At 48.2% G+C, this 10,370-nt stretch overlaps 1 long non-coding RNA gene across 1 annotated transcript; it reads left to right on the top strand.

The window, feature by feature from the left end:
- The first annotated feature begins 1,532 nt into the window (after positions 1-1,532).
- LOC138916760 (uncharacterized) lies at positions 1,533-5,920 on the top strand. The gene is made up of 2 exons (XR_011424144.1): positions 1,533-1,735; positions 2,169-5,920. It is a non-coding gene; the product is annotated as an uncharacterized lncRNA (long non-coding RNA).
- The last annotated feature ends 4,450 nt before the right edge of the window (positions 5,921-10,370 follow it).

Genomic DNA, 10,370 nt, shown 5'->3' on the forward strand with positions numbered 1-10,370 from the left:
GCTTTTAGACTGAAATTTTCAGCAATGGAAAGGAAGAGAAAAAGAAGAGGAAAAGCAGAGTTGAAGCTTTAAACCCTTCCTGGAAGTGAGAAAAAAATATTGCAGCAAAGAAAAGAAAACAGAGTTGTTTCCAAATTAAAACCAGCTGCCCCCGGGCGAGGCAGGGAGGATGCTGGGCACAGGGCACGAGCTGGGGACAGCAGCGGTTACGACCATCCTGTGTGGAGTTCTTGCGTGAGACCCAGGCTCCTTCCATGGGGACCAGTAGCTGCTGGTGCCAGGTGAGGTAGGAGTTCCTGGCCCACGCCATCCAATTCCTGCGTTTCCTCGTCATCCCCTCTGGAAACAGAGTTTCCAACGATGAAATATAACTTAAGGGCAAAGGCGCTGCATCGGGGGAGGCACCAGTATTTGGTTTGAGGCTGCATTCTGCAAACATTTGCTTATTTAATTAAAATAATAAAACCGTACAGCCATGTGCATAGCAGCATTATTCACCACAGCCAAAAGGTGGAAGGCACCCAAGTGCATCGACAGACGGATGGATAAACAAAGTGTGCTCTATCCACACAATAGAATATTATTCAGCCTTAACAAGGAAGGAAATTCTGGCACATGCTACAACACGGATGACCCTGAGTGAGGGAGCCAGACACAAAAGGACGGAGCCTGTATGAGCCTACTTATAGGAGGTCCCTAGAGTGGCCAAATTCATAGAGACAGAAAGTAGGACGGTGGGTGCCGGGGGCTGGGGGAGGAGAGTGGGGAGTTCTTGTTTAATGGGGACAGAATTTCAGTCTGCAAAGATGAAGAGCGTTCTGGAGATGGATGGTGAGGAGGGTTGTACAACATATGAATGTACTTAATGCCACTGAACTGTTCATTTAAAAATAATTCAGATGGTAAATTTTGTTATGTGTATTTTACTACAATTGAGAAAAAACACCAACCAGTTAACTGAATTTCCATTGTGTGCCACACACTGGGAAAGGCTCTGATGGGGAACACGGTGATCCGCATTTACAGAAAGGGAAACTGAGGCTCAGAGGGACTTGCCTGAGGTCACATAGCCTTAGGGGCAGAGCCCGGCTTCAATCCAAGGCATGCCGCAATCTGGAGCCGGTGCACTGTCCCCTCGGCCATGCAGATAAGGTGCCGAGTGCCGGCATCGCACTGTGCTTGTGGGTTTGCGAACACCGCCTTCTCTATGACAAGGACTCTCTTACAATCAGACGTGGGGCCTCAGTTTTTAGCACATTCTGCCCCCGGCTGTGGAAGATGGGGCCCTTACAGGCTGTCTGGGGCCTCGGGCTCACACAGACCCCCTGGGTTAGTAGTTGGCTGCAGGCCTGTGTCTGCTGTCAGTTCACCCCCACCAGTCATCTCTCCTGTCCTGAAAGATACTGTGGCCTCCATGTCACTCAGGTGCTGGAGCAGCTGCTCGGGCCGGTGCACCCCTTCCACCTGGGCCCCGTCCCACCCCGACCCCCAATGGTGAGGGTCTCAGTCATTGTGAGGCTACAGTGGGCTCAAGGCATCACCACCTACTTCCCCTCAGCAGTGGGTCCTTGGTGACCCTCTGGCTGGCAAATGATCCCATCCTGAGGGCCTGCTTCCCAGGACCATGTCTGGTACTGTCTCAGGTTGGGGCCCCCAGAAGCTGACCCTGAGAAAAAGATTTGAGAGCCCATCGTTTATTTAGGAGGTGACCCCAGGAAGCCCCTGCAGGGGACAGGTGAGACAGGGACGAGAACAAGCTGGTGAACTGGGTGCATTAATGATCTGCTTACTGCTGTGGGTGGGCAACTGTGCTCAACCCTGCTGGGGGCTCTGGGCGACAGCATGTGACAGGCTTCAGAGTTATCCCACCTGAGAGGCAGGAGGGCCAGGTTCCTGGCGCACACTCCTGTGGGTCACTGAATAGGTGCTGCTCCCTGGGCCTGTTAATTGCCCAGCACGCAGCCTCCCACAGATGGGAAGCCTCGGGCAGAGGTGCGGGCGCATGCAGCAGGAAGCGTCCGCAGGCAGGGGGGCAGTGGGTGCTGAGGAGGTATGAATGGGCACTGCCAACGTCCGCCGCAAAGTGGAAAAGCATTCCAACCCTTCTTCCCACTCTGCTGAATCACTTTCAACTCAGAGTTATCAACATCCATATTTTTTCCCACCAGGTTCTTTCTGCCATCATGAATGTGGCAGAAAGTTGTCATGATGCTACAGCATTTCTCAAGCGTGGTTGTTTCAGGGGAAGAGACTCTGAGGCAGAGAGGAACATGCAGGAGGTTGATTAGAGACCACTCTTGGGATCAACACCGTTGGAAGAGAATGCAATGGAAGGAAGCAAGATTGGGCAGAAGGAGAAGCTGATCTGTGATGCAAGCCCCGTGGGGAGCTCTGAAAATGGGTGAGAAGATTGAGCATTCACACCCCTATACGGGTCTGTCATGCATGCCAGCCACCCTGGAAGAGAGGTGAGCCTGGGCGGGGCAGCTGAGGCGATCCCCAAAGGGGGCTGCCTGCCAACAGCACCCCCACAGCTGGGCAATGTCTTCCATCCCTGAAGGAGGTCCCAGTGGTGCCAGGGAGCGCACATCACAGTCCACCCCTTTACTGCTTGGAGCCCCCTCCCCACATAAGGAGCAGCGTCTGTGGCATTCAGGCAGACCTCTTTCCAGGGGAGACTTAGAAGGCAATGTCCGCGGGTGAGCCACAGCCCTCACCCCTGCAGCGGCTCTTGGGGACATGACTGGTGTTTACTGTCTTCTCAGTCAGCACTTCTGCTGGGCCAGTCTCGATGTGACCCAGGCTCTCATCCCTGGTCACCGTGTCCTTCTCAGGCTGAGGTCCTTCTGCCTTGTCTATTTATCACAAAAAATGAGCAAGAGAATACCAAGAGGTGCCCCAGTGGGTTACCTGGTAATAAACGTGCACCCCCTGCCCCACTGTGGTACAGCGGCTCTATCTCCTGATGATCAGGGACAACCGTCCCCACCAAGATGGCGACGCCTCTTCTTGCCTGCTGGTCCCCGGACACAAGGAGCCCAAAGTGCCCATGTGGCAGCTATAGCTTATGGTTCAGTGGGCCTCTTGCTGTGTCACCTGGTAGAAACTGTCCCCCGTTGGGAACCGCGGTCTCTAACCCTGCAGAGTTGAGTGGCAGAGTGGGGAGGACAAAGCAGGTCACTGAGAGTGACGGAAGCGGGGCTATTCCTGCCTCCACTTCTTGGTTCCTGAAGTCCTGTCTGCTTCCTACTGGGAACCCAACTCCATGGAGAGGTCGTTGATTTACAGTATAGAGTGCCTTCTGCAGGACGGCATCCAGCTCCACGAAGTTATCACCTCCAACCCAACTCTTGAGCTGTGCCTTCGGCAGGCCTGTCCATCACTCCACCATGTCAGCTGACAACTCTAGCGTGAGCGGTTTGTGACACGTCAGTGGATCCCATGGCCATGGGGCCGCTCCTGCACCCCTTTGGTTGTAAAGTGGGTCCTTGGTCTGATGTAACACTCTGTGGGATCCCGCGCCGATGGATCCCTGTGTAAGCCGTGGTGTGTGGAAGCTGAGGCCATGCAGGCAGAAAGGCAAACCCATTCCCAGAATGTGCCTATTCTTGTCAAAATGAAACGTGGCCTTTCAGGTTAGAAAGGGTCCAAAGTAGTCAACTTGTCACCGAGTGGCCAGCTGGTCCCCTTGGGGGATGATGCCTTATTGGGGACCCGGTTTTGGTCTTAGTTGCTTGCAGGTTGGACTTTGGGCGAGGCAGTCACTGGATCAGTGTTGGTAGCTGGGAGTCCACGCTGCTTGGCCCACACATGGCTTCCGTCCCTGCCACCTTGGCTACTCTACTCACATGCCCAGGGCACCAGCACTGGGGTGGCGGGTGTCAACTGACTGGGTCATTTGGCCCACTCGTTGGTTTGCGGCCTCTTCTGTGTGGGTGCTCGCTGGTGGATGTTAACATGCAGTGCAAAGATCCTCGCGCTTCGTGCCCACTTCCATGTGTCCATCCCCCTGCCTCCACCCGCTTGTCCCCAATCTTCCAAACTTTCTCCTCCCGGGCCACTAATCAGCCAGCCAAACCGCTCACTACTGCCCATGAGCCCATGTATGTTCTAACTTAGGGCCAATTCTCTCTCCACACAAAGAGGATGACCAAAGAATGGCCTTGGTGATAGATGAGATGACCCAGCAGGAGGGTGTAGACAGAGAACAGGGTCCAGGACCAATGCTCAGGAAGGTCCAGATTTAATGGCTGGGCAGAGGCAGATGAGTGCACAATGGAGACCAAGAAGCCTCTTCCAGAGAAGTAGGAGGAAACCAAAGAGATGCGGCCTCCCGGAAGTGACAAGACGAAAATATTATAAGGAGGAGGATGTGGCCATGTGCTGGAAGAGGGATAACAGCAGATAAATGAAGATAATCTGGACAGCGTAAATATGCACTGACTTTTGTGACAAGGAAGGGCCCGATGTAACAAGTACAGTTTCAGGGGAGTGGTGGCACTGGGTGCCTGACTGAGAGGGCTGTCGGAGAGCAGAGGGGAAGAATGGAGTCAGAGAGGGTAGGCAACTGTTTGAAGAAGTTTGGCTTAGAAGAATAGGAGATGGCAGGTAATAGGGAGTGATGGGGTCTAGGAAAAAGCCTTTTTTTTTAATGGGAGAGGCTAGTGAGTGTCTGCGTTTGTGGCTGGGCAGGAGCCTCGCGCACACGCCATTGCTGCACTCAGCCCACCTGTAGCCCACTGACCTCTCCCCGTCTCCAGTTGTGGCCTGTCTCATCTTCCTGGGGAATTTCTCTGGCACCACTGGAGAGCAGCTGCAGTCTAGGAGTGCTGGGGAAGCAATGTCCAGGGCAACGCTCGGCCCACAGGGGAGGAGTCCGTTGATAAACGGTCAGCCTCTTCTCTGTGGGACGATCCTTGGGCGTGTTCCACACGGTTCCTCAGGCCGTCACCCACAAGAAGGAGCCCCACTTACCCCCAGCAGTAACCCACTTATTAAAACTCTCCTTCCCGACCATTCTCCCTCCCTGCCGGTTTCCTGAGATAACTACTTTCCCCCAAATCTTTGTTTTAGGGTCTGCTTTTGGGGGAACTTAAGCCAACACAAGCCCGATGGAGAGGACGAGGTTGAAAGTAAAGAAGAGAGAGGATGCAAAAGAAGGAGCAGATCCCCAGGGGGTCTAGGGGGTGGGTTTGGAGTATGGAGGGAGGGGTGGCCTCGGGAGGGAGGAGGGAGGGACGTCACATGTGGACAGATGCAGACACATGTGATGTCTGGTGGCTGGTGGGCGAGGGAGTTCTTTCTGACGGCGTCCAGCTTCTCCGTAAAGCAGGAGTTGAGAAGATCAGCTAAGAGTGGGAGATGAGCAACTTGAGGAGAGTGGAGAAGGTCGTCCTGTGGAGAAGGAGAGAGCAGCTTAGGAAAACGGGGAGCCATTCTCAAAGAGTCTGAAGACGCAGGGAATCGTAAATTTGTGGTAGAACCGTCTACGCCATTGTGAGATGGCCTCCGTCAACCCTTGGCATCTCTGTGAAGGCAACAAAGAGGCGGGCAGCTGGATTCTGCGGTTTTGCCAGGCAGGCAGCTGAAAGCACAGTGGGCAAGGGCAGGAAGGGCTGGACTAGGCACCTCTTGTGGGGTCTGCCCAATTCATGACCTTTCATCTCTAAAAACCATGCCCTCAGCCTCCACAGGGCTTATTTCTGGCAGGACTCTGCCCCCACGGCCAGGCATGGCCCTCTGACCCAAGTTTAGCCAATCTCTTTCATAGGGAGATTCTCATTCTCCATCTCAACCCATGTTACTATGCACCAGGCCCTGGGGAAATAACAGCGAATGGGAGAGACAGGGTTCCTGTCCTCGTGAGGCTTACAGCCTAAGGGGGGAGATGGACATTCAGCAACTAAACAAAGAAACAAAACAATTAGGGATGTGAGAAGGGGGTGGAAGAAATAAAGTGGCCACCGTGGAGGCAAATGATGCTGAAGGATGCCTGCCTTCGATGGAGTGGCCAAGGCCATACTCTCCAAGACGAGAGTAAGCTGAGACCTGAAGGGTGAGAGGGACCCAGCCATGCAAAGAACTTGGATAGAGGTATCCAAGCGAAAGGACAAGTGAATTCAGAGGCTCAGAGGTGAAAAGGAGCTTAGTGTGTCCTCCTAGGAAGGGTCAGACGACCGTGGATGCTGGAGGGTGGTGGGTGAGGGGGAGACAACAAGAGATGGAGTTGGAGAAAGGGCAGATGTTGGATCACATATGACTCTCAAAGTTTTGCTGAAGACCTTGGATTTTATTCCAACTACAACGAGAAGCCAAGAGTGACTTGATCCAATTATTTGGGCAATATCTTCTTTTTATATAATTCCAAACTTAAAGAAAAATTGCAAGACTAGAACAAAAAATTCCCGTGTACCCATTACTCATATTCACCAATCATTTACATTCTCCTTATTGGCTGTAGTCACAGAGTTGGTGTGAACACTGAATCATTGCTCTTAGGGGAAATACAGGGTTGGGTTCCTGCCAGCCTCTGGTCACCACGTTCTCATCAACTGATCAACACACAACCTTGTTTTACGTGTGTTTCTGTTTAAAGACACCTTACTAAGATATATTGTCGATTCATTAACATGGAACCCATGGCCAACAGCGCTGTGGCTCACGCCTGAAGGAAGCTCATCGAACACATGTGTTTTCTCCATGAGGCACGTCATGGCCTTCTCACACTTAACAAACACTGGATAGCGCTTCAGCACTAGGCCTGGGGGCCATTTTAAACAGTGAAATCCCAAAAAAAAAGCACAAAAATACAAAAAACGTGGCACTAAATAGACCGCCAAAAGGACACTTATTTACAGCACGAGAATGGAAACAAGAAGCTGGAGCATCAGCTTCTGACTTTGGCTGGGACCATGTCCTCTGATGACTCAAAATTTTTACCTCTCTGCACATGCACATGTCCCTGAATGGCCACAAAAAGGCCCCAAGTATTGATTTCGGGGTTACAAATAAATTTTAGCTAGAGAAGAATTCGCAAATATGGAATTCATGAATAATGAGGATCAATTGTTTATACATATATATATATACGTAAATATTATTTTTGAACCATTTGGGAGTATGTTGGAAACATCATGTCTCTGTACCCCCGAATACTTCAACGTGTGTTTTCAAAATGGTCATTCTCTTACATGAGCACCGTGCAGTTCTCGAATTCAAGAAACTTACCAGTGATACAATACTATTTTGTAATAGCTGATTTTTCCCTGGTCCAGCAGCCAACTCAGGATCACACATTGCATTTGGTTGTCATGGCTTGTAGTTTCTCAGTCTTTCTTTGTCTTTGATGATCTCACTTTGTAGAATGTCCTTCAATTTGGGTTTTCTGATGTTTCCTCATGATTAGATTCAAGTTATGCATTTTTGGCAAGAATATCCAGAAGCGATGTGCTTCCAGGTGCATCATATCAAGAAGCCCGTGACGCTGTTTGTCCCAACATTGGGGGTGTTAGGTTTGATGACTTGGTTAAAGTGGTGTCTGCCACGTTTGACATGCCAAGGTACTGTTTTCCCCTTTGTAATTAATAAGTGATTTGTAGAGAAACACTTTGAGCCTATGAAAGTATCCTGTTTCATAGGAAGCTTTTACCTGCTAGTTTTAGAATCCACTGATGATTTTCTAACTTCATCATTCTTTCTGTATTTATCAGTTTACGTTTAACCCTCTCTTCTATGTATGTATGTATTCATTTTATATGGATATAGATAGATTTATGGATTCTTGGTTTACTCAACGGGCTACAATCCATTACCACCAATTACATATTTAAGTTTACATTCCAGTCTAATGTATTTACTTACTCATCTCTTGATTTATTTATATCGGTATGGGCTCAAAGGTTCTTAATTTATTTAATGAGTTCCAATCCATTACTACTGTCTTAGTCCATTCGGGCTGCTGTAACAAAATACCATAGATTGGGTAGCTTAACAACAAACATTTATTTCTCACAGTTCGGGAGGCTGGGAAGTCCAAGGTCAAGGTGCAAAAAGATTCTGTAGGTCCTGGTTCAGAGAAGGCCGTCTTCTCGCTGTGTCCTCACCTGGTGGAAGGGTGAGGGAGCTTTCTGGGGTCTCTTTTATAAGGGCGCTAATCCCATTCACGAGGGCTCCACCCTCACAACGTAACCACCTCCAGATGGCCCCACCTCCCAATACCATCACATTGGGGGTTAGGTTTCAACACATGAATTTGGGGGGACACAAACATCCAGTCTATAGAGCCACTCTTACTTATTTTGATTCTCAAATTGCCCCAGATTCGGCCAGTGGCATCCCCTTCAAGCTGGCTCCTGCCCCGTTGGACACGATCCTGAGATTCTTTGAATACTTTCTTACTTTCTGAAGCCCCAAGAAATCCTAGGATCAACTTGTACTTTCCCTGACCCAGCCCTAGGACCAATCAGATCCCTAAGGAGTCCGGCTTCCTTTTGGTGGTGAATGGATGTAGAAAGCAGGGTCTTGGCACCAGGTGTGCTCATGTGCACTGGTGTATCATTGCTTCTAGGCTAGCTTAGCAGACATGGTAGACATGGCAGAAAATACATGTAATATATGTAACACACACATACACATATATTTCACATAGCACTATATATATTTCCATGTTATCTATCAATCAAAGACCACGAGTTCATACAGATGCCTCCCCATTTCCATATTTGTAACTCCCTTCCCCAACAGTGAGAGACCTGACTCCCATTAACCTCAATAGATGTACTCATTTGCTCAAGTCTAGAATACATGGAAGGCAGCTTCAAAATTCCTAAGCCATTCCAACGTGAAATCAAACCTACTAGCAGGAGTTCAACGTCTAGTTGCAGTTCTTTTGGGGTGAAATTTACATATATTGGAATTCTCAGATTGTAAATGTAAATTCCATTAGTCTTGACAAATGGATCTTGCCCTGTAACCACAACCTGTCAAGATACGGAATATTTCCATCACCCCCAGAGAGTTCCCTCTCATCTCTTCCCAGAGGCAATCGTACTTCTGACTTTTTCACCTTAGATCAGTTTTGCCAGTTCTAGAACTTCATATTATTGAAACAGAATTTTTTTTTTAAAGAAACAGAACCTTCTCTTCTTTTTTTTTTTTTAAGATTTTATTTATTTTTTTCTTTTTCTCCACAAAGCCCCCCGGTACATAGTAGTATATTCTTCATTGTGGGTCCTTCTAGTTGTGGCATGTGGGACGCTGCCTCAGCGTGGTTTGATGAGCAGTGTCATGTCTGCGCCCAGGATTCGAACCAACGAAACCCCTGACCGCCTGCAGCGGAGCGCGCGAACTTAACTACTCGGCCATGGGGCCAGCCCCGAAGCAGAATGTTTTTGTGATTCAGTCGGGGTGTTGGATGTATCAGGAAGTTGCTCATTTTTATTGCTGAGAAGTATTCCATTATATGAATTCAGTGGATAAATACCACGATTTACTTATCTATTCTCCTCTGATGGACATTTGGACTGGTTTGAGGTTTTGGCTGTTATGAATAAAGCTGCTATGAACATTCATATACAAGTCTTTTTGTGGGCAAATATTTTCATTTCTCTTGGGTAAATACCTAGGAGTAGAATGGTTGGGTCAAAGGGTAGGTGTATGTTTAACCATAAGAAACTGCCAAGCCTTTTCCGAAGTGGCTGCACCATTTCACATTCCCACCAGCAATGGATCGGCTCTATTTGCCCCACATCCTCACCAACAGTTGGTACTGTTGGTCTTTTTAAGTTTAGCATTTCAAGAGGGTGTGTAATAGTTTCTTGTGGCTGTAATTTGCATTTCTACGATGACTAACGATGCTGAGCATTTTTCCACGTGCTTATTGTCTACTTACATATCTTCCTTTGGCAAAGTGTCTGTTCAAATCTTTTGGCAATTTTTTAACTGAATTTTTGTCTTCTCATTGAATTACAAAGATTATTTATTTGGAATACAAGTCATATACATATGTATTACAAACAACTTTATTGCAAGAAATTTCAAAAGTTATATAAAATGGCCGTATTTCTTGAAAGACAAAAAATATTACAACTCACCAAAGAAGAAATAAAAATCTGAATAGCTCAATATCTATCAGAGTAAATGAATTCATTATGAAAAACTTCTCTCAAATACACACATATACACATACACACAAACAAACAAACTCCAGGCCCAGATGGCTTCACTGGTCAATTCTAATATGTGTTAAAGAAGAAATAATATTAATGTTACACAAACTCTTTCAGAAAATAGAAGAGAAAAGAATACTTCCCAACATCGTGTGTCATTAGGGAACTGCAAACTACAACAACAATTAGATACCACTACATACC

This window comes from Equus caballus, chromosome 12 (assembly GCF_041296265.1).
Source record: "Equus caballus isolate H_3958 breed thoroughbred chromosome 12, TB-T2T, whole genome shotgun sequence".
Classification (NCBI taxonomy): domain Eukaryota; kingdom Metazoa; phylum Chordata; class Mammalia; order Perissodactyla; family Equidae; genus Equus; species Equus caballus.